Source organism: Dicentrarchus labrax, unplaced genomic scaffold (assembly GCF_905237075.1).
Source record: "Dicentrarchus labrax unplaced genomic scaffold, dlabrax2021, whole genome shotgun sequence".
Lineage (NCBI taxonomy): Eukaryota > Metazoa > Chordata > Actinopteri > Moronidae > Dicentrarchus > Dicentrarchus labrax.
This window is the reverse complement of record NW_026136704.1, coordinates 7,152,125-7,176,026: the sequence shown is the minus strand read 5'-3', so window position 1 is coordinate 7,176,026 and position 23,902 is coordinate 7,152,125. Positions and strand designations below refer to the sequence as shown.

Genomic DNA, 23,902 nt, shown 5'->3' with positions numbered 1-23,902 from the left:
ATTGTCCATTAATGTATCTTAAAAGCAAACACATGTTAACTGTTTGTGTAAGTTTACATTAACAAATATGGAGTTACACAGGGTACATAAAATGTATCTGTAATAAAATGCAGGGATTTTTGAAACTATACTGGAATCAGTGATGACCTGAGGACTGACCACATGACACTCTTCAAGCTGCAAAAGAAAGAATAAAAGAATAATTCACTTACAGTCTACATCAGTTGTTTAGTTAATTTACTAAACTGGCTCATTTAAGTCTTTTTGGACATTAAATGGCTCAATAAACATGGTCGTGCTTGTGTGTGTTATTACAGATTGTTACCTGCAACACAAGGGAAGACATATTATGTTTCTGCCTGGTCACCTGAGGATAAAGAAGAAGAAGTAGAATAGAGATAAAAGAGAGAAAAAACATAGTCAAACTTTCTTCATGTGTTCAACAGTCTAACATATTAAAAAATGGAGTACTTTAAAATTAGAACTCTGATAACTTTCAGTTTGTTTGTACAACTCGACTAGGGAGTTTGTCAGTGTGTGCTATGATCAGTAAAGGGACTTAGGGTTTTACTTGGCTGGTAGTAGTCATAGATCTTGACCACGGCTGGTTTCAGGTTCTGCACTGGCAGCTCCTGTATGAGCTCTAAGTTGTGGTTGATGGGTATGTCCTTTGGTAACTGTTGGAAGAAAAACAAGACGACACCATCAGTAACGAATCTAAAGAGCATAATTTATTGTTCCTCAATGTGAATTTCTCTCACCTCCTGTATGTACACAAGAACATGGTCTTCCTTTTGTTCAACGCGATCCACCAGCAGAGCACCTTAGAGCTGTGAGGAGACCATATTTAGCTGGGTTGTTCATCAAAAACAGATGAAAACTATTCAATTTCTACTCAGGTTGAATTTAAGTCACCCTCTTTAAAGACTCTGGGTCTGGGACAAATCCAGAGAGAATTATATCCAGGATCACCATGTTTGTTGTGTTCTCCTTTCCACTATATCTGTAATGCAACCATAAAAATGTGATGTTACTCAGATAGATGTCCTTCTTTTTTTGGTCTACTAGTTGTATGTAGCTATAAACATTTCCGCCATTTAACATTTAATAAATTGAAGTGATAGCAATTGTAGATATCAAAACTGCCTTTTCACTATTAAAAAGTCTACATGTGAAAATAAATATTATAAGATATAAGACAAGAAAATTGTTTTACTGATATCTCAAATTAATTTTAGAAATGTTTGTTTTAACAAGAGAAATTGGCTACTAGTCAGCCCAAATGATAAATGTTAAAAGGGCTTGCCATATCACCCACATCCATCTGCCAAAAGTTACTCAGTCCAAGCTGGTAGACACAGAGGATTGTTTAATCAGAATTTTCAGTATTCTTCTATAACTGCTGCAACATGGATGTAGATGTTAAAGATTACTTACAAGTACTTTAATTTCAGAGTGAGTTTGGGTCTTTGAGATTTGCCGGTGCAGTTGGCCTCTGGTTTGACCTCCACACTGAGAGTGGTGACATCAGTAGGAGTCGGGATGTTGTAGTGAATAGAAATCTGTGATAGAAGTAGACAAGGAAGGTTTAATATTTATAAAAATTGAACAAGGGTGATTTAGGTAATAGTACTTAAACTTTCCAGCAAGTTTTCCCTGGCAATGGAGCCAGTGACTGCAGCTTTAAAGTAAAGTGTTGAAGGGTATTTGCCAAGCATTAACATAATGTTTCACTTTATGCTGACAACATGTTGTTATTTATACCTGACCCTTTGTTAACCTTCAAAAACGTCTGAACTTGAAGAAGAATGTGGTTAAATATTATACACGGTTACTCTTCCAAAAGGGAAACCTAAGCCAAGGACAAGATTAATCAAATAAAGAATAAGGAATTTGGATCACACATAGCTATAATGAACAAGTTGCAATCGCAACAGTTAACCCAAATTCAACAAATCCATGTGATATCTCCACAACCACCATAAGTTGCCTTTGATTTTTAATGAATTCTACAAGATACAAATATCCAAAATATGGCATCTATGTTTGCAATTTTCACTTCTGCAATTTAATTGCAAAAAAAAGCCTTAAAGCATCATGCGAAATCCTGTAGGGAGCTATTAAGGCATAGTTACATTAGCGTAGTGTTTGTGGCGGTGAGTGTATATATCAAACAGGAAGAGCTGCAGCAGTAGCGGTTATGGCCATGGGCATATGGGAAGCAGCACGAGCAGTTAAAAAAAAAATCCTGTGTGCCGCAAAGTGTTTTTCTATTATCTATCTGTTCTATCATATCGCTGTGAGAGGAATTGGCAAATTGGCGCCCCCTACAGCTGCAAGCACCCCTGCTTGCTGAGAAGTGCCATGCACAGAAGCTGTGTGAGAAGGGGAGGGGGAGGGGGGTCTCGCTCAGGGTGTCATTCAAGATAGAACAGCCACTGAGCTGCAGTGACTACTGACCTGCACTGAAGCACATGCATTGCCCTGCACCACCAGGCTGTATTTTCCTGTCATGTCCTTTAGCACCTCCTCCTGGTAGAGTAGTTTGTTGTCTTGATACACATCAAATGTCAGCTGGCCACTGGGAGACTGGACAGTCACTGTACTTGAACCCCCTGGACTGAACACCAGAGAGGAGTAGAGAGCCAGAGCCTAAAGAGCCACCACCGTGTCCTAAAACATACACACACAATAATACTTCATGTGCTTAAATGTTTCCAAACATTTACTCTTGTTCACACAAGGTTTCATATGTATATAAGTTCACTTAATCAATTTCAGGTCTCTCTGAATGTGGATTGCATACAAAAATGAATTGACAGTAATAGCTGCCTGTAAGGTAACACAATTACAATTTAAAAACAGGACAGTATATGTATTTGTAGTTATAATACAGCTGTTCTCCTTGGTGTGGATAAATCAGTGACATTAAATTGTTGAGGTATTGGATAACGTTGCTGTCCTGTGAACACCTTGTACACCATGTCCAATCTAAATAATGTGATTTAGAATTGTTCAGATGAACTTAAGGATTTAATATTTAATATATAATATATAATATTTAATAAATATATTACTAAAATTCCACTACTTACTCAGCTCAATAATACTTAGGAAAAAAAGAAGAAAACATTTAGATAAGTATATATACAGGGACCCAGCCTCGTATGTCAGAGTGCTGAGGAATGCATGTGATCTGAAGTGATCACATGCATGATCTGACTATGAGTGAACAATTTGAGTCAAGCATAGAGGCTGTGTTTGTTTCCTCGGTTAACACACTGCTGCTGTTCGGCGTCACTCCTCCTCTTGAGCTGCTCTTTGCTGCTGGTGTGTCTCCCTGTTGGGTGGCAACTCATTACTAGAAATAATGTGACAGTAAGAATATTATTTCCCCCAGTAATTAATTGGGGAACTAGCTGAAATACATTTCAGTAATAATATTAAAGTTACTCCCACAGAATAATACTTACTTTGTTGTCACCAAAACAATCCAATCACATCCTTGGATTCATTTTGGAATCATGGCAGAAACTAGTTTGGTGATGGAAATGCTTATATTCAGTGGCAGGAAGTATTCCAATTACTTTATTTTAAGTAATTTTAATCCTCTAAATCAGAATTTTGGCTTAAAGGGGCACAATTACAAATTTAAGGTGAGTCATAGAAAAGTAATATGACTAGTAGTGTAACTAATTACTGTTGGTTGGGAGTAATAAGTTAATAAGTAAGTACATTACTTTTTTTACATTTTTATTTACATTACTTTTGAATGGAGTAATGAGTAATAAATGTTTTTGAGGAACTAGACCTACACTGTCGCCAACTGCCCCTCGACTCACACCGAGCTCCAGTGGCGGTGTTGGCCAGTCTACCAGGCCTACAGTCGACATCTTTCCTGGTGAGTCTTCTCTCTCCGGTCCACAAAACACAAAACGGTGTATTTCTCCACTTAAAATCTCCTCTAACCTGCCTCTGACTGATTGACTTCTGACCGGATTCTCTATGCCACTTTCTGTGTCTGACTTCCGCCAGAGTGATCTGCTCTGTGCTGCTTGATGCGAGTGGCTCACAGCTTCTGTGAAAAATAGGTGGTGCTTCTGGATTCGGATTTAAAGCATTGCCAAGGATGAGCTGCGATCAACTCCGGATCAAGCCAGAATGCTTGCGACTGCATCTGGTAGAATTTAGGGAGTTACAGTCCACTCTATCAGCACTGCTGCTAGACTACAAGAAAAGCACAGACAACCATAGCTACATATAATAAAGCCTCTATTATTGAATAAAACTGCTGAATCATAGTCATAATTAACGTTTCCCATTACCAACACTATCATAAACCACTCCGGGGTTCTGTAAAATAAAACTTTTAAAAGCTCATTGAATCAATCATTGTAAATGAGACAAAAATATGGCTTCAACTAGCTTTGTTATTTGTCCCAGAAGAGAATACTGTATGTTTAACAGGGCTTTTTTGGGGGGCTGTACCTGTGTGGAGGAAAAGCCTCCATAATAGTTCTGCTGCCCTGTGATCCATCTGATGATGCGGGCAGCATAGCCCAGGTCTTCAGCGGTAGGAGAGGCACTGAGTTTGGCCAACAGCACGTAGGAGCTGATCTCCACTGATAGAGAGGCTGACGTTTCTGTTGCTGTCTGAGACCAGTGGAGGAAACCTCCTACAAACAGCCATCCATAAACAGACAAACAGACAAGAGGTCAGCTACATTCACAGTAATGAAGCCAGAATGATTGGATGACTCACCTTGGTTTAATGCGACCGTGTCTAGGTGCTTCAGAAGGTGAGCACGGGTCTCCATGTCTCCTGCCAGGGTGAAGACGTAGGCCAGCAGAGCTGTGGTGTACGTGTTGCTGAGGTCACTGATGGACTCTTTGAGGCAAGACAGGCTCTGATTCACCACTGGATCCTTTAACAGATTAAGACATTATAATAAATAAATGTATCACATCAACTGACTTTATTGATCTAAACACAAAATGATCATAAAATAGAATTAACTTGCTGTTAATTATATTTTATGATCATAAAGCCTGTCATTGTGTGAACAAACTCTAGTAACTGTAACATTAAACAACAGTACAAAGGGAGGACACAGCAGAAACAGTTCCACTAACCTGAGAACACGGACCAAATTATTATATATTATTAAAACATTTGTTATATATCCAGTACATATTCATTTAGTTTTTCATATCACATTCATTCAATTCATAAATCAACAGTTTTGTATTTATTTTTACATTTGTAAAAAATGTGTGTGTGTGTGTGTGTGTGTGTGTGTGCCACAACATGATGAAGTTATGTAAATGTCCACTTGTCAATGTGGCCACCAGTGACACCAGAAAGTACAAGATCCCTCCCTCCTAGGGTAGGCCTAGGCTACAGTGGTTTAATTCAAATTAATAATAAAGTACAGTTTGGAAATAATGTGGAATTACACCAACTGTTTTCTGCCTTCTTGTCTTTGTTAACATTCACAGTTTACATTTAAATCAACATTTATACTGCAAAGAGTCGACTTACCTTTACAGTCATATTCATCTCCAAGAAGCCAGCAGTGATGTAAGCACTGAGAGTCACTTCATCAGACACACCACCCTGTAGAGAGGAAGCATCATTCAGACATTATCAATACTGTTCCTCCACAACCCAGGGGCCCCAAAGTGACACTGTTTACATGCAGATTGCAAATGATGGCAGTGTGGCCTCCTGGTTGCTCATAAATGAATCATAATAATGCTGTTTGTAGAAAAACAGTGAAACCTGTCTAATGTAACACAAGAGGGAATTACCTCATGTTGCAAATGTTGTGGACCGAGCCACAGGTTAGCATTAGTTACAACTTAGCCATGAATGAAAGAGGTGCTGAACCTCTTCAGTGTCAGCTGTCATCAGTCATTTTCATACACTCTCTACAGGGACTGTCAGCTTACCTTCATTCGGTTGTTGAAGAGTTTCCCCGACTGTTCAAAACAGCCATTCTCTCGTTGTTTACGCTTCAGCCAAGTCTTCGACTCTTCAATGTTTGTTGGGTCGATGTAGATGAAAGATTGCGCTTTGGCAAAAGATCTCAGCACAAAAGCAGTCAGCCTGAAGATATCAGAACAATGTATTCATTAGAAATACTTATGTACATTCTTGTGTTCATATTTAATTTTGGTGGTGTTACTTAACTTCAGAGCAAAAATAGGATTTGTGGTGGAGTGAAATCACATTTTCCATTGGTCACATCGTCTACTCTCTGCTGTAAGAATCAAGGTTTTTTTCATGAACTGAATGTCATGGTGTGACATGTTAAATGTTGAACAGTATGTTTGATTGATTATGTTAGATTATTGATCAGTAACATTCTCACCAAGTGTTCCCCGGTCCTGATCCAAATGTGCTGTAAGCACCGTCTTGATGTTTGTAGTTCAGTTGTCTCTGGTAGCCTGTATAACAATAGAAATAGAGCATTATTGATACACACATTGTCTGATTTTATAGAATTTTAAAAAAGATTTTGAATTTTATTTTGTGCTACCAGCAACAGATTGTTACAGATGGTACGTTTTACATATCTGAAGGTCTTAAATCTTTCTTTTTAGCTTCAATATAAAACCAACCGAGACTCACCACTGGTCAGGAAGTTGGTAGCCTTTTCTTTGATAGCTGGGGTCAGCTGCTGTGTGTTTTTCAGGTATTGGAGGATGTAAATGTTGGGGGCCAGAAGCGCCATGTTCTGTTCACCACATCCATATGGCATCCTCAGCAGCCATGTTGTCAGTGAGTTGTACGTCTGTTTCCTCTGTCAAAGCTTCCCCTGTGTACAGTGAAAGAGAATAATCACCTTATAGAGAGAAACCTTAAGTATAGCCCAGTACTAAAACAAAGAGGTTATTGGGATTTAAAGGTGCAACATGGAAGAATTGAGACGACTTTACACCTGTCAAATTCATATTTCATAAAAATAGAGGGCAGCATATCACATATCAGGTCATAACTGATGCAAACTACCATTAGCTAGTTAGCTCAGTCAGCTGTGCAGCTAATTTAGCGGTTCAAGCACAGGAACTTTGGACCACCAGGAGGAGGTTTTCAGATCCGGGGTGGTGGGGCTCATCTTTAAATGACACATTTTCACCAGCAGCCACAGTCACACTTGAGATTGTGTCTAAATTACTGATGTCCCTGTCTGATCTCAGCGATTGGTATCAGCGCTGACAAAGGCTTTTTTCAACTGATCGGTATCAACTACGTTGAGCTTTATTGATCAATAAGAGTAATTCATTAATGTAATCCTCACAAAAGATGTGGAGACAATGAAAAGAAACACTTAACAGAATACTGACAGTTCATTCAGTAATTCAGGTAAATGCTGCTCTGAAGCACCAAGCACTGGAGAGAGAAACTCTATCCACTAGATATTAAATGACTCGGATCGGATTGGAGGCTAAAAAAACTTGATCACATCCACATTAGTCACATCCCTCGTCTAAATAAATTGGTACAAAATATTTTCTTCATCTGGCTTGAGTTATATAAATACAGCGTGAATTCACCTATAATGTGTATAGTTCAGCTTTGGTATCAAGGTCAGCCTTTCTTGTTTTCGAGGCATCTGTGGCTGCATCAGTGGCTTTCTGTCACAATTCCAGACAAAACTGTTTTCTGATTATGGCAATTCACTTTTTGTTTTTACCCTAATTTTAATATCAACAACACACAAAAAATGCAGAAACGGTCTGAATTCACCTAAGCTCCCTGCACCCTCCCTGAGTAAAATATAATGTCAAACCCACTTTAAAAAAATATATTGTAAAAACGTGTCAAAAACATTTAACTCTAGAAACACAAAATAAAGGGAGTGATATGTCTTCTATTCTATTCTTCTTCTATTATATCAGTACAATCCATGAAGACTTGAAGAAAACTATCTTTTCATACATGCATTTTGGATTTTGTCTCCGCTGTAAGAACATACAATTTCTTCATATAATAATATGTTCTTTGGTGGGTCATGTTTGTGTGGTTTGCTGGTTGCTGTTTGGTGCTGACAGAGTGCATCTACATTCCGGTAATATTTAACTCCTCTGCTCCGTCTTTGCCTAACTGATAGTCCAACAAAGGTTTCTTAAACACATTGGCATATTCATGATCTATTTAACATCGACCATTTATGGATAATGGATGTGGAAAGACACTGGGAGAAGTACACGTGCACAATTCACTGCAGGTGGGTATTTATAACGGAAGACTGCTTGCAGGTGTGTGCCGTACAGTCTTATAGATCTGAATATTTTCTGAGGTTCTTCTGAGGTTTGTGAGTACGCAGTGTTTTAAGAAAGAATCTACACTGAGTTTTATAAATAAAGACCCTGAACTGGAATCCAGGTGTGCGGGCAGCAGTATTGAAGCTTGGGACTAAAACTACCTGGTTAGCATGCTAACTTCAGTAAATATCTCAGCAACACAAAGGCATCTTTGACATAACTTCAAAACTGTTAATTTTTTAATGTTTTAAACTATTAAATTATTACAAATTGCACCTTCAAAGGATAGTTAAATTGGAATATTGGTAAACAATTGTCATGATCACAATAAAATTAATTGCTACCTGCAAGCAGTAAATGTCCCTTTTGATATTTTTATTTTTGACATGTAATCTACTCGACTCCTCCCAACCTATAGCAGCATCCCTGGTGTAAACCATACTGACCTTTTGGGCAGAGCAGCCAGTTGTACGTCTTTGTCATCTCAGTTCCCTCAGCCTGAGAGTGAAGGAAATAAGGTGAGTTTCAGAGTCTCCATTTTGTAAATGCTATGCAATAATGGTTAATGGATAAATATTTTCATTGTTATCTGGTTCTTGAGGTACCAACTTTTACTATGAGAGACCGTGTGACCACGTCAATACGACCTCTGTCTGGCACACTCACAATCTCATTATCACATGAAGCTTGGGAAGCCAAAGCCTCAGCACGCACTGACACATTCATAACCCCTAAAACATATCAACAAGAACGACGTGAAACTTGATTAACTTTAGTTTCAGATCCTGTAAATTCTATAAAAAGTGTCAAAACAGTTCGTCACTCTGGTGGATCTCACTAATTCTATAAAGATGAAAAGAGGTTTTCCTGGGGAAAGAGGGACAGTAGTCCTCAACCTTGGTATGCCTACGCTTGACCCTTACCCAAGGCTGAGGGAGCCATGGTCCAGCTGAGGGTCTTGCGCTCATTGCCACACAGACAGGATGTGTACTGGTCACCAGAGAGGGGGGTGAGGGTGTAATCCAAGGAGGGTGTTGGAGTCACAGTGACCTGTTCAGTAGAGACAGTAATATTTCAGTCAGCCAACTCACGTTTGAAATGTTTATTACAGCAGTATAACATATTTAGATTTTGGCCTCTAGGCTCTGACCTGCCTGCTGCGCTGTAAGCCCCACCATCACCCCAGCATCCACCTGTAGGCTCCGACTGGGGGTTAAGGTGTTTGCGCATCACTCCCCAATATCTCTATGTAAACATATCTGCCATTAACAGAACTTCTTCCAACATTACAGCAATATAAGTGAAAACAATTAATGCACCAGTGAATTGTGTGAGGAGTCTTATCGTTGCCTTGAGGATGCGCCGTTTAAAGCTAGTGAAGAGCAGCTGAATGGAAGGATTTCCCAGAAGACACTGGGATGCTGGATCTTTACATCGAATGTGAAACTGAATCCCTGCTAGCATAGCTTTGATACTTGCATTTGAAGATGTTAGGATAAAGTAAAAACAATAAAGGCACAAACTGTAAATTAGCTCACAAAACACCATAATGTTTCTGGAAGTTCATAAAGAGCAGTGAATTTAGAACTGTTTAAGGGACTGCATTTCTGTCATCTGCAAACCACTGGTGTAGTCCACTTTTTTTTCAGTCAGCATTACGTATACCCACTTCTAAACCCCCCCCGATGCGCACCGTGCTGTAGAATCTGCAAGCCAAATTGCCCATTTTTTCCCTAGGATGGTGAAGACATGACCCACGCTTCTCTGCCTCTAATTGGCTAGTACTCGCTGCCTTTACTGATAAGATTGGTTAACTTTAGGTATGATGACGAATGAGCCAATCGGAGGCAGAGAAGGGCGGGTCATGCCAAGGTAAATATTGCTAAAGACAAATTCACTTTTACAAGTTTACTTTAAATGATTTGTAATGAACCGGTAAGATGAAGTGAGCTATCCAAACAAAAATTTCATTTGACAATTTCAAACGTCCTCGCGAATCAACATCAGGCAGCAGCTCAGCTAATGTTAGTGATGCTACACCGGCACAGTTAAGACCAACGTCGGCGCCCCCCACCCCCCACCCCCGTCGGAGAGGATGCTGTCAGTGAAGGAGATGCTGCCCCTTCGCCCACAGCCAAAGATGCTGGTACTTGAAGTATTTTATTTAAATAAATGTTCAAAAAATAACTGGGACACCATGTTTGCCTCATCTATATTTTACATTCATGCAGGCTGCCTGTGTGACCAGTAATTGAGCAATACCTATATATCTAATATAAATATAATATATAATATAATAGCTATCTATCTATCTATCTATCTATCTATCTATCTATCTATCTATCTATACCTACAAACTGCTCCTGATCAAGTCATGTTAATTTTATAATGTTGGCACACTCTGGCCCATGCTATCTGTTGCAAATCAGCTGTTCAAAGACAGTTTACAAAAGAAACTACTGACTTGCCAAGTGAGAGACTAGGTGTCATTCTAGAAATAAGGAATAGTTCACTCAAAATGCATAGTTGTCTCTCACTAGTCTGTGGGCCAGTATTGGTTTATTAATTTCATAATCCTTCCTCCCTGAGATCAAGCAGCAGAAATTATGTGACAATGAGCAAATACTACTGACAGATTTTTGGGTAAACTAAATAGAGTAGTCTTAGGTGTCACTGTTTCTAAAACAGGGCGTTTTTCTGGGCTGTGTTAAAAAAGAGCAAAAATTGAGAGTATACCCACTTCTCCAGGGACCACTACACCACTGCTGCAAACCACTCATTATGAGAACCCCCCAAAACCAACAGAGAAAAGTCAGAACTAGGGGGAATCTGCATATTCATTTAAGTCATTTTAAAAATAAATGCTGGTCCATCATCACATAACAAAGACTAGAACCGCATATCTGAGCAACAGCCTTAGTCTAATACGCGGTATTTTAAGATTTTAACAGATTTTAGCCAGACCCAGCAACGTGATATGGAAGACCTTGAGGGAGAAAGCACATAGCGAAGTTAGAGAAACTCTTCTAGAGAGAATGGGGGCGACAGACCAGATTTGATGGCTGTTCTGATGCGAGACAGCTTGTCTTGTTTGCATGAGCACACTATCAAGGGTTAGACAGATAGATAGATAACTTTATTAATCCTACAATGGGCAAATTCACTTGTCACAGCAGCATTTGAGTGAAATAAATACAGCTATAAAAAACAGTACAGCAGGTCCAAGGTCTTATTGTCTCTGGTGGTGCATGTGACAAACTGGTGGAAGGTTGGGAGTGTGGACGAGAGAGAAACGTGGTTGAAGTCCCCTGTGATGATGATGAAGGCCTCCGGGTGTTTTGTTTGTAGTCCTGCAGTCACAGTGTGGATGACATCACACGCTGCTTCTGCTTTCCCAGACGGAGGAATATAGACAGTGATGGTGATGATGAAGACCACTGTGAGGAATATAGACAGTGATGGTGATGATGAAGACCACTGTGAGGAATATAGACAGTGATGGTGATGATGAAGAACACTGTGAGGAATATAGACAGTGATGGTGATGATGAAGACCACTGTGAGGAATATAGACAGTGATGGTGATGATGAAGACCACTGTGAGGAATATAGACAGTGATGGTGATGATGAAGACCACTGTGAGGAATATAGACAGTGATGGTGATGATGAAGACCACTGTGAGGAATATAGACAGTGATGATGATGATGAAGACCACTGTGAGGAATATAGACAGTGATGGTGATGATGAAGAACACTGTGAGGAATATAGACAGTGATGATGATGATGATGAAGACCACTGTGAGGAGACAGTGATGATGATAACACTGGAAAATTCCCGTGGCAGATAATATGGACGAAGACGCTCTTTCACACAGTCGTGCCCGGCGTTACACCACCTGTTGTTTATGAGCACGGACAGTCCCCCTCCTTTCTTCATGCCGGTCGCGGTGGTGTCTCTGTCGGCTCGAACCGTCTGGAAGCCGGGAATGGTGACGTTGGAGTCCGGTATCTGCTCGTGTAGCCACGTTTGTAGGGTTTAAAGCTCCTCTTCTTCATCCTCCGTTTAACCCCCGCTCTGCAGCCTCGCCGTCTCCTCAGCTCCTCCGGTATGGAGGGTCTCTCTCCAGTCAGGATGCTCGGGTACCTCAGGGCGATCATCTGGTCGCGGGTGTAAACCATGCGACTCCCCGTCGCCATGGAGACCCGTGCAAACACGCGTATACCCGCGTATACCCTGGACTACACCAGTGCTGCAGAGATACTGCGGGCTGGCAGGGATGAGGATAAGTCAACTACTAGATGCAAGACGAAACAGTTTGCAAATGTTTAGAGAATCCAGCAAAAACGCTTCTGTCAAGAGGGGCTACTGCGGCAACCGAATGCCAGTTTAACAGATACATAGATTAGAAAACCATCTACACTGAAAAGATGCCATGCAAAGGGTAAAGTGGTATGACTTTGAAGGCATCCAATGCCTGCTTTTCCCAGCTATACACGAACCTCTGGGTACTGCGCATTCTACAAAGCATAGGAGGAAAATGGCTCTTGAGAAATTAAGCCATTTATGCTCGGAATGGAAGAATCGTGAGGAGCTGAGAAAACAATGATGAGACGTTCTGTTTTTGTTGCTTGTGGAAACACCTAAGAATTATAGTCTGAAGAAGGAGAAGGGTGATTTTAACAACAACCTAACATGTATCCTTAATAACGTCTTCGAATAGAAGATCCTTTACTACTTCTGGCTCTGGAATAGCCAACTGCTGGTTTTTACAGACATGGGTCACTTTTGGGAGCCAGCATAGACCTGCTATTGGAGGCAGATTTACAGAAATTAGCACAGAACTGCGGCTGAGATTTGCCAGTCCTTGCAGAGCAGTTCTTGAACATAGCGAAATTATAGAAGAATATATGTCAATTTTTTTATTTTTATTTAATTCATTTTTTTATTTTTATTATTTTGTCTACAAAAAGAGAAATATCACTACCCAAATATCACTCTATAACTGGAAAATGTAAAACGCAAGCTAGCTTAGATTCCAGTTAGTTAATCCTTATATTTTCATAATAAGAATATGTTTTAAATGCCTTTGTGGAAGTAATGGTTGTTAATACGCAGGCCCTCAACGAGGTCTTGTCTCAGCATCGAGACATCTCTGCAGTTTGCTGCAAAGATAGCGTTTTATAACCTATGCTATTCATGTGTGCAGGGAGACAGCAAGAAGTCAAAGAGAAGCACTCTAGTTCACATGTTCTATTTGAACAAAAATGACTACACAAAATAGCATTTTGTTTTACCCTATTTCATGACTATCAACACCCTTGCTGACAGAAACTCACCCAACTTCAACCAGGTCCCATATCCAGGTCTCAGGGAAGAAAGTGCGGACTGTTTCTATTGGTGGAAGTTGAGGAGAGAAACCACTGCCTCCTCTACCATCACTACCACCTCTCCTCATGGTCCGTTGATCAAATCCTCTAATTGCGGTGCTTTGAGGGACAAAACTTTGAACCAATCCTGAACAGAAACCAGAAAATATTCCACCAGAAGCAGAGGGCAGCAATGATACAGGGAGCTGTTTTAATGCTGGTAAATATTCAGAATGTGTCACTTGATAGAGCAAAAAAAAGTCACCATAGTGGCCTTGGTGGTATTCTCTTCCTTTGAACTTGAGACATGAAGGCACTCGGATAAACAAGTTTGTTGCCATCTTCAGACCTACATTCTAGATAATCCAACAACATACAGGCATCACATAAATGTTAATTAAATGTAAACAACAAAATTCTTAATGTATTCTTTTTATTGTATATTATTTTTTGTGCAGTACCTGGAAAACTGTATGAGCATCATCTTTCTCGACATGGTAAGGGTATGGTAAAACATATCTTCTAGGTCTCATCCAAACATGCAAGCATTCTACAGGCTCTTGAATGTCATGTGGAATAGAGGTTGCTTTTCTTACAGGTAACAATCCAAATATCTGGAAAAAAGGGAATAATTCATAGTTATAAACTGCTAAATGTTTGTTGCTGTATGAAGATCTGACAGTAGGGATGTCTTGAGATTTAAAGGTTATATATACCACCTGGGTACCCTAGTGGTCATAATGTTATGCAGCCCCATACCAACAGACTTTAATGCACTGTGTGTTGACACCGTTCTATCAGAACCAGCATTCACTTTTTTAGCCGTTAGAGCTACAATAGCCCCACGTGCATCAGCGAGCCTCGGCCCCCCATGAGCCTGTCTTCCTTCCTTTGACCCCTTTGTAATAGGTACTGACCACTGCAGACTGGGAACACCCCACAAGAGCTGCAGTGTTGGATATGCTCTAACCCAGTCGTCTAGCCATCACAATTTGGCCCTTGTCAAATCCACACGCTGTCCATTTTTCCTGCTTCTAACACATCAACTTTGAGGACAAAATGTTCACTTGCTGCCTAATATACCCCACTCCCAACATAATTATAACTGCAAACAACTATTTTCTATGTAAAGATATCATAGAGTCATGGTGTCCTGAGCAGAGAATGACGCCACGTTCCCTTTGCTTGTGTTGTTATCGCAGCCTGTCTGTGGTTTGTTTACAAAGCCAGTCTGGCTATTCGTGCATGTGAGTCCCTCCATGTAAAACTGAGGAGAGCAACTGAAACTACAGTTTTTCTCATCTATGTCGGTAAATTAAGGTATTATTTAACCTAACCAAACCAGTTGGTGATTGTTTGGAAAGACAACAAAGATGGTTATGGAGCATTTCATTTGTTTCTGTCCAGTTTTAATGAAATCTACAATGATATGGGAGGTAAACTAGGCTATCATTTATATTTTTATGTAAGATTATAGAAAAAGATTACGGCTGTCCTCTAATAGTCACGTAAACTGTTAGTTGACGAGAAACAACCCTGACCTTATCTCTTGTAACACAGTACTGCTGAACGTGCAAACTGTACAAGCTGCTGCCACTAGCTCCAAGTCCTATTAGATGACTGCACCTGGACTGCAAGCTCAAAATACCAGGCAGGTTTGTTTACAGCATAAAAGCTTTAGACTGCCAGGAGGAGGAGGGGAGTGTGACATTTAGTACCAGTGAATTTTGTATAATCACATGGATAATGTATACATTATGTATACAAGGGATACACCTCACATATATGACCAGAAGTTTTTTCAAAGCATTTTCACAACAGTGTGCTTTACAAAAATAATAGCATTAGCACGGTTGGTGAAAAAAACTGGGAAGAAAAAGAAGAAAGATTACCCATGACATAAGGAAATTATTCAGAGGACACATAAATGATGTATGCATCTATTTGTGGTTGATTCCATCATTTACCTTGGCTGTCTCCAGAGTCTTCCCTGGCTCCTTGATGAGGACACTCTGGTCGACAGCGCTCACTCCGCACAGAGAGTCTGGCTGGGCCGTCACCTGCAGGGTGGTCTCCTCTCCTGGGACAGCTGAGGACGGAGAAAACTCCAGCAACACCTGATGCATAAAGACACATCGCACCATCTGGACTTAAGATGAGAATCTATTATCTTGTCAACACAAATGTGTATTTGACCCCAAAAAATCTTCATCCAGATTGATTTTTTAATCAGAGGGCATTTTAAACTAAATCAGTCCTTTTCATTGAGCTCATGCCATTATATTGGTGGTGTCGAGTCTCTAGCAGGGGAGTGGCCACACAGCTCCGAGTGCCTCAGCACACACATAGAAGTCACTCAGTAGATGGTATAGTCTTCTTGTGGTCTGAGTTGTTTAGCAGAAAAAATTGCCTCACGGTACTTAAAAGTTATATATATGTGAGATTTAAAACATGAATATTGCAGAAAACAATGATCTGCAATGTAAAGATATGGTGGAGTTGTGGTGTCTAAAGCTGCCTATGTCTTGGCTTGAATGAATATTATTTACAGAGCCAGGGCTGTGTACAAACAGCCCATACACAGAGCAGAAAGCTTATTAACTGTGAGGAGATATTTGCCAATGATACACTGACACAAGGGTTAATGTTGCCTCAGTCATTCCCACTTTGTGGATCGGTCTTTCAGGTCAGGAAAAATGTGTAATGCTTTAGTTACACACCATAAACTATGACACTGATTAGGGGTTTTATGGAGAAACTATTTTCTGGTTTTCCCTCTGATATCCTCTGGCTGCTCCTCCTCAACCCTTGGTGATTTACACTTAGTTTCCAGATGGACAGAAAGCTTTACTTGTTGCTAAAGTAAATTAACAGCCGGGGCGGCCTATAGCTTGCCTGGTGGAGCTGGTGCCCCATGTGCCAAGGCTGAGTCCTCTAAATCCTTGTGAGAAGAATTTGAAGCCCAGCAAGAAGCCGTTGGGCTTGTAAGTAATATTAGCTGGCTTTTTGATCATAAGTAGTTAAATTACTATAAATAAACATGTACAATTGTTCATCATATCGCAAAAAAAATAATTCTTGAATAATTTTGTTTTAAAATAATTAAACTGACAACTACTGTGGTCATCATTAATTATATAATTGTTGAAGGACTACCTACTGACCTTTTGTGACACTAATTATTACACTTTGAGTCCTAACTCACATCTGACAATCACAGCTGTTGCCAAGTCTTCTTATACTGACCTTGTGACTGAAGCATTTCTCGGTGGAGAAGTCAGCACTGTGGGCGATGACAGTCTCACTGGGGAGGATGGTGTAGGCCACAATCTGGACTTCTGGTGCTATCTCTGCAGACACTTTCAACTTGAATGACACTTCGCCCTCATTCACTGAAACAACAGGCCGATATTAATAACAATCATCTTTCACATGCATCCATAGATCAGTAAGTATGCAGTTCAGAAATTATTTGGTCATGCTAATTTAGAGGTTAATTTAAAGACGTCATTGTTTACCCACCTGATTTATCTGGAACTTTAACCTGTTTAAGTCCTTGCGTGACAATGGCTCCTCTGGATAAGACCTGGGGAATTGTGGAAAATATGACACAAAAAATTAATAATGCAAAAGTAAAACTTAATTTCCTCAAATGAATACATGATCTGATCTTTTATCTTTGTAACCTGCGTACTAGTGGACCCCGCCCAGGGACTACAGATGAAAATGAGCTTTTAGCTGTATCTGGTAAAATACATGCATTGTGCATTGTCTCTGCTAAATAAACATGAAATCAAATAAATGATAAACATAAATGTCATATTTATTTTCTATTTGAGGTTTTAGTGATGCTATTTTTATTTTGTTAAATGCTCTTCTTCTGCAATAATTTAATATCACGTGACTCGAGAATTAACGTCATCCTTTGTTAATCTTAAAGTGCTCAATTCCTACTATACAGATAAAAGCAGTGACTGGAAACACATATTCATTTTTATTTTCTTTTGCTGATTTGAATAAAATTTGCACAATATTTGGAAACTTTTGGCAATTTGCAGTGTGCAAATACAAATGTTATTTGTATGACAAATTATTGAGTCTATAAACTCAAGTAACTTCATAATGTTTAATCATACATTTTGTTTTATTGCTGTATGACACTACTTAAAGGACGAGTATGTAGAATTTAGTGGCATCTAGCGGTGAACTTGCAACTAACTAAACACTGCTGCCGTCTGTATCTGACGACCTGGGAATGAGAACTGGCTGTAAAGCGTGTAGGAGAAATTATAGTGGCAGTGAGACAACTTGAAAGCCAGTGTTTAGCTTCATTGATGTTGTAATAGTTAATTTTGATTTAATGAGTCTACAAAAATGTTTAAGTACGAAACAGAAGTTGCTTGCTTTGTAGTAGCCTCAGAAATAATGACACCTAAATATTTTCTAAAAATCAAGGGAGAGCAGATTTTTGTTTGAAGGCCAACCAATTTTTGGTTGTCATTATATCCATTACTATAACTCATCATAGTCCATGCTAACAAGTGTGTTCCTTTCAGACAGATGTCAATAATCAGATTTTAACAGGCAATTTTAACTTCCTGATGTGCATGTCCCTGGAAGACAAGCAGACAAATAGTTCACCCACCACTCACCAGATACATCACATCCACAGAGCCCTGAGCCTCTCCAACTACAGTGTATCGGATGGAGATGTTTTCATCACTGTCACAGGGAAGTGGTGTATCCTTCTTCTTCACCTCTAGGGAGCTGACAGTTTTAGTATGTAGAGAGGGAGGCTGGGCCAAAGACAATTTGTGATCTGCATCCTGATAGTATGCAGTTCTGTAAGTAGTTCTATAGTACTCCCGTGTCGGTTTGTTGCTAACCTAGGGTGCAGAAAAGAAACATAATTAAGCTCATGTTGGTTGAGGCAGAAAGCTTTGCAAAGTGAGTTCAGTCTTTACCGCTAAAGCAAATGTAAACAGTTCCAATATGGCCGCTAGCTATGGCGGCTCCATTTATGGTTTCAGCTTCTTATCAACTTCATTAAAGCGCTTGATGTGACTGACAAATTATATTTACAGATGCAGTTTTAGTGTCATTAAAAAAAATAAATATTCCTTGAATGAACTTTAATTTAGTTGGGTTGATTTAACTAATTTCACAGTTGTAAAATTACACTAGTAAATCAAATTGATCCAACACAAGTACACTAAGTTGGCTCAACACAACTGCTTAATCCTGAAAGACTGAATAAAAACCTACAACAAACCACGTGGGGATGGAACAAAAGCCAACAAGTCAATATCACACAAAATAATTTGTTTCTGTTGGACCAACATGGGTTGATTTCATTCTTATCAATTATCTCTGATGAATCATTTAATGAACATAAAGACAATTGGTTCAATTAATACGAACATAATTCCAGTTTGCTCATCAAACACATTCCCTGGTTGGCCTTTTGAGTGTTCTTACTTACATGGAGGTGGATGTCCCCATTAAAGTCAGCTGTGCTAAATGAGAAAGTTGCGACACCGTCACTGTTCGTTCTGAGGTTCTGCAGCCGGCGTGATGACCATAAATTACTCTCAAACAGGTACACTGGCATGTCAGGAATGGGTGTATTATTGTAATAAACTGCTTTGACCTGTTGGAAGAACAAGTTTTATCACTGAGAATGAAACTTCCTTTGCACTTTGTGTAGAGAATGACACTCAAGAAGAGACATGCACTTACTTTTCCCTCCACATTTGATCCTCGGTCGTAAATCTTGGGTGTGTCAATGAAGGACAGCTTTCCAACAACATATGAAATGGTTATTCTCTTCTCTCGTGGATGTGAAATACCTGTAAAAGAAGCCTCTATGCTACAACTGTGTGCCACATTGTTTAAATTCACAGCACAGCAATCTTCTGTATGTACTAACTGTTTATAAATGTAAGACTTGCCTGTCCCCTCCTCTACCACTTTGGCACTGAGTTGCAGATGATCAAAGGCCTTTTTGAAATGGTGGTGGTAATTAAATCTCATCCATTGTATCAGAAGCCGAGTTCATTTAAAAGTAACTCTGCTCCATTTACTTTGGCTTTACTATTGTTAAAGTGTCGGTGGAAGTTTTTTCTGCATGCAAGACTTAAGAAACGAAACATCAAACCTGGCCAAAACACAAACCTGTAATTTTCAAAATCTGTTTTTTCTAACAGGGAAACACACTTCAAAAGGTCTCTGATCATGCTGAAAGAAATGGATACAAACATGCTAAAACCTCCCAAGGCAAGACCAGCTAGTTGTCGTAATACAGGTTTTAGCTTATAAGGGAAGTGCTCTGACAAAGGCTGGTTATTTTAAATAAGATGTGAAGATGACCCCAGTCCTGAATGGTTGTTAAAACAATTCCCTCGACAACATGATTAAACAAACTGAAACAATGCAGAAGTTGCCTCTGCTCCGCTTTTTTTTTTTTTTTTTTTTTTATGGAATACAATAAAAACACACACACACACACACACACACACACACACTGTATATAAGCACATGTATGGTCTACCTTTATATTCACATAGTTTCAGTAGAGAGAAATGAGACGGTCGCCATGGCAGCTGTACCTGCTTTGTCTCCTTGTAGCATGGGGAAATGAACTCAGGGACTCCCTCTGGATGTTCAGTGGTGATTACAGGGGTACCATAGAAATAGTGCTGAAGAGGTCGGCACACCTTAACATTAACACTGCCTGGCACAGGCTGTCCATATGTGTACCTTATTAGATGGACATAGACAATTGTGTTGTTGTCACTCACCATACTGGATCCTTTTTAGATGATTTAAGTGTTAAGTATTGAGTACAATGAGTGAAAGGCCTTTTACTTACTTTGCACATACTTCAGCTTTGATTTCTTCCTGCTCAATATTTGATTCATCAGATGAATCTATTTTTACATCAAATTTGGGCAAAACTAGAGACAAAATATGAATGTTAGCATTCTTGCTACATTACAAATGGATGGAAACAGAAGGGAATAAAAATCAACATACCATATTTCTCCACCTTGAAGCTGTGATACAGTTTACTTTCACCAATCGACACAATAACGCTGTAGCTTCCTTCACGGGCCTCAGAGTTCAACGAGTAAGAAAGCTGCAGTATTTTACCATTGGATGTTTGGTTCAGCCACTGTCCAATCCTGTTGCTGTTAGCATCCTGATTGATAAAATAAATGGGAAGAACTGGTACTAAAACAGAAAATATGTACATGCCACACAGAAATACAGTGCTAATCGTGCTACATTCAAATAGTATCAAATTGTACTTGTTGTATGAAAAACATTGTTTTCGACCAATGTATTGGCAGGCTTATATTAGTGCCCACTTGCTGATATATTGACATCAGTGTGTATAGTGTATTTGTAGATATATGAACAAAGAAAAGCATATATAATTGCTTCATATCCCTTTAACATCAAGTCTAATGCAGTTTGACAAAATCTCCACTTACTAGCTTTTATATCACTGTTTGAATATAACAGTCTTGAATGGATTTTGTGCAGTACAAAAACAAAAAGAAAAACAAAACTGAGCAAACTATATCAACTGATGAAGACTGTAGCAGGATGCTAGAATCTACAGTACACGCTTTTAAAACTTTGTATGAATTTTTAGTTCAGTTTCTTTAGTTTCAATGGTCAGTTGACCTTTAATGTATGTTTTATACATGTAAGCTTTTTGGCTTTGTTGGATAGGTGAGCTGAAGATAGACAGGAAAGGGCCACAGGTCGGATTCAAACCCATGGCCACTGCAGCAAGGACTCTTGGTACATGGGGCACCAGCTCTACCAGGTGAGCTTTCAGGGTGCCCCAAAAATGAATTTTTAAGGTTGTATTTAATGTAATTTTTCAGGTATGTGTTGTTATGACATATAACAGATTCATTTTCATTGACGTTTGCTGTAGAAATCTACTGTTCTTACATTATCATTCATACATTTCATACTGTGAAATCTTGATGTCAGCATCGACATAAGAAATTTGGGAGTTGAGTTTTGAAGTTACAGCTCACAGAAAGTTTGGTTTATCAAAAATTTACTGAATGTACATAAAAAAAAACAATGTTGCATGAATAATATTTTACCTTAATTTCGATGTTATTGTACTGCAAAAAAGAAAAAGAGAAAGATAGGTAAAGGACAAGTCGGTTTACATTGTTATCATCACAGTGGGTCCTCATGAGTCCTGGTTAGACATTTTTCTGTAAGACATCAATGATGAACAGTCGACACTCAGATGAACTCTCCGTCTCAGTGTATGTAATTCTGATTAATAGTTTATAAAAATTTTTGGTATAAGGGTCTACAGATTTATTGTGTCAGCAAAAATATTTAAAAGCAGCACAGTTTAGTTTACCTAAAGGGGCCCTGGGTGTACTATTGACCCAGAGCTTCACCAGCAGCAGACTGGAGACTTAACTCTGGTTGAAGAGCACACACATTGATCACCAGTGTAAGTCAATATATTACATAACTGACTCCACTAGCTGGTGTGTATATTCCAGCTCACCTGCACCACTATCAAACAGTGTCACTAATACTGGTTTTCATTGCCACAATGTCACTGATATTGATATGTAACTAAATATTGATTAAATATGTATGACACATTGATATAATAGATACATCTGACACCATATTGTTTACAAGCTACTTGATCCAAATACTGAAGGTCCTGGTTCAAAAGGTTACATTGACTTTTTAAGTTAATGTCAAGAGACCAGCTCCCTCTGGAGTTGTTGGGTCAACAGAAACAATCTGTAAAGTGGTTACATTACATTACTTCTCTTTGTTCTATTAACACAGATTGTTTATCCTAAACAAACAAAAACATACAAACCACAAAAATTTTAACCCATTAAACTTTGAGTTTCCTTTAAAAATTTCCAAGTAATTTCAAACATGCAAAATATTTTTGTTTTTCCATATTGCAAACAATCTGTGTTAATAGAACAAAGAGAAGAAAAGACTTTCAAAAAAGAGGTCTATGGAAGCACTTGCTGCAGCAGCCCAGGTTTCGAATCTGACCCTGTCCAGGCACATATATCTTCGCAGAAAGTTGAAAAATGTTGCGTTTATTTTACACAAGAGCAGCCATTTTCCTCCTGTTGCCATGGGAACGTTATGAAGTGACGTCATCGGAAAGCTGCAAACGCCGCTAAGAAGACACGATGAAGTCCGCAAATCAGTCTCATTTGTGTGTTGTGTTGTGTTGTGTCTTGCAAAGAATTACTATCTCGTGGCCACGAGATAATAACGCGTGGCCATGAGATAGTAATGCGTGGCCACGTGACTGCTGATGAGCTCATACAGTTTTTGTGAGGCAACAAAGGCGTAACCCCTCTGGAGGCCAGCAGCAAATCTAGTTGATGTATGAAGTAACCGCAGCAGTGCCCTGTAAACACTGCGATATTTGATTTTGCCATATAAACAGTGATTATCCTGATTAGGCCATCTTCCAGTAAGCAAACCTGTGTGGACTCTGTGGTCATCCTCAAACAACGATGGTGGGTTACAACACAAAAAAGTGCAACACCCACACATCTGCTTTCAAGGGTAAGGACAAGAGAATCAATGTCCAAAAAAACAGCAATGACCAGCAATGTAAAATGTGCACATGTGTTGGACTGAGAAAACGAGGGTTTGAAAGTGAAGGCAGCTAAATATGAACAACCTCACTCAACAGAGTAAGCCATGCTCATATATTTAATCCCAATAGTGGAGAGATGACAGAAAAGAAGTGAGAAAGAGATGTGTGAATGAATTGTACCAGAACTTTCTTCATTTGGCGATATGAATTCAATTAGACGATGTTCTGAAGTTAAGAGAATGTATGCAGTAGCTAATCTCAGCTGTCAGAGAGCGTTTACAAGATGTATGTCAGATGTTTTACAAGATGTATGTCAGACGTGCTCAACACAGGTTAAAATGTTATTTTTTTTATACTATACGGGAGAGTTTCTTCCAGCAAAACTTTCAAGATAAGTTACAGTCATGTCACTGGTTGCAGCTGTGAGCCCCCTATGGGTTGAAAATACCCTATATTGGCTACCTGAAGCTAGACGTTGAGGTGGTTGCTGCCACCTGTTGCTGACTGGCCCCATCCTACTAATGTCTCTGAACTCAGGTCCATCCTAGGTTTTGCCAGCAATAACAGGAGTTCTGTGGTAGGCTTTGCTGAGCTGGCAGGAGTGAAGACACGAAGGCGACAGAGGT

The 23,902-nt window shown here is 39.3% G+C and overlaps 1 long non-coding RNA gene and 1 pseudogene across 1 annotated transcript; both read right to left on the bottom strand.

The window, feature by feature from the left end:
* Nucleotides 1-172: 172 nt before the first annotated feature.
* On the bottom strand, nucleotides 173-20,598 carry LOC127361994 (alpha-2-macroglobulin-like; annotated as a pseudogene).
* A 144-nt stretch (nucleotides 20,599-20,742) lies between these two features.
* Nucleotides 20,743-23,725, bottom strand: LOC127362181 (uncharacterized). The gene is made up of 3 exons (XR_007884392.1): nucleotides 22,771-23,725; nucleotides 21,772-21,792; nucleotides 20,743-20,843 (listed from the first exon to the last, which is right to left on the bottom strand). It is a non-coding gene; the product is annotated as an uncharacterized LOC127362181 (long non-coding RNA).
* Nucleotides 23,726-23,902: the final 177 nt, after the last annotated feature.